Raw genomic sequence first — 1,443 nt, forward strand, 5'->3', positions numbered from 1 at the left:
AAGGAGACTAAGACCTTTCTTCAGAATTGACACTTTGATTTTAGACTTCTAGCCTCCTAAATTATTGGAGAATAAATTACTGTTTGTTAAGGACATTCATTTGCGATAATTCTATGATAGCAGTAGATTTTAAGACATTCTCCAATACTCTTTCTTTTGATTTTTTTTCATGATGCATATTTCTATTTGAAGTTCCTTGAAACCACCTTCTGTATAAATGATAGCTTTTAAAGGGTGATGGGACTGATGATCACTTAAGATGTGGATGCTGTGCCTCAGTATTTGAAGGAGTGTACTATACATCTCCCATTGCTAATCACAATGCTTCTCAGTTATGGTATTTTAGGCTTCTTAGGAAAGATCAGATGTGGTGCTAGGGAAAGTGATATCATTTTGCTTGCATTTTTGTCCCTTTCTCTCTTCAGCATCAAAACTAATCAGTAGCACTTGCTCTCATTGTTTGTTGTTGGTGTTGTTAAGTGCCATTGAGTCCGTTCCAATTCATAACAACCCAGTACAGGATTTCCAATGAATGGCTGATGAGTTTGGACCACTGACCTTGTGGTTCTTACCAGTCTTGCAGTCCTGTGCTTTTCCTACAGCACCATACCAAGGCTCCCTTGCTCTCATTAGACTACCACTTATGTGTGGCTGGGTGATAACTTCAAGTATCCCAGGCCTGACCTGTAGAATAAATATGGATAACTGCATGTGCTCCCTAGTATGTTGTGGTGATTCCATGTGACATGCACTCATATATGTTCCCTGCCATTTCCCAAGATTAGAAAAGGCCATTTCCACTCCTGACAATTATCTCAAGAATTAATATGAAACTTCACTTCCATTCATAGTAGACAAAAGCCTTGCATGACAGTTATAGTTTTAAAATATCTCAACCCAGCAAGTTTAATTCCTCAATAATTAATTGGTAACTTTCAATTTGTGTGTTCCAGTGGCAGAAGCCTAAAGATTACTTTTTAAACAATTATTATGGGTGGACTAGTATCCTTCCAAAATTAATGTCTACCAGGACCTGTGAATGTGACCTTATTTGGAAATAGGCCTTTGCAGGTGTAATCAAGTTAAGACGAAGTCATGCTGGATCAGGGTGTCTTTATAGGAAGAACACAAAGAAGGAAGGACCTGTGATGACTGAGGCAAAGACTGGGGTGCTGTGTCTATGAACAAAGGAATGCTAAGGATTGTCAACAAAAACAAGAAACTGGTTCCCTCCTGATAATATATCCAAAGTATGAGAGACAAAGTCTAGCCATGCTTGCTTCTAAAGAGCATTCCGGATGTACTTCTTCCAACACAGATTTTCTGTTCTTTTGGGGGTCCGTGGTACTTTTAATATTCTTCTCCATCACCATAACTCAAATGAATCAGTTCTTCCACAGTCTTCTTTATTCACTGTCCAACTTTCACATGCAGATGTGGTTA

At 38.5% G+C, this 1,443-nt stretch overlaps 1 pseudogene; it reads left to right on the forward strand.

Moving 5' to 3' along the window:
- Window positions 1-967, forward strand: part of LOC102813254 — a 17,319-nt pseudogene extending 16,352 nt beyond the window's left edge.
- Window positions 968-1,443: the final 476 nt, after the last annotated feature.

Source organism: Chrysochloris asiatica, unplaced genomic scaffold (assembly GCF_000296735.1).
Source record: "Chrysochloris asiatica unplaced genomic scaffold, ChrAsi1.0 scaffold00039, whole genome shotgun sequence".
NCBI classification, from domain to species: domain Eukaryota; kingdom Metazoa; phylum Chordata; class Mammalia; order Afrosoricida; family Chrysochloridae; genus Chrysochloris; species Chrysochloris asiatica.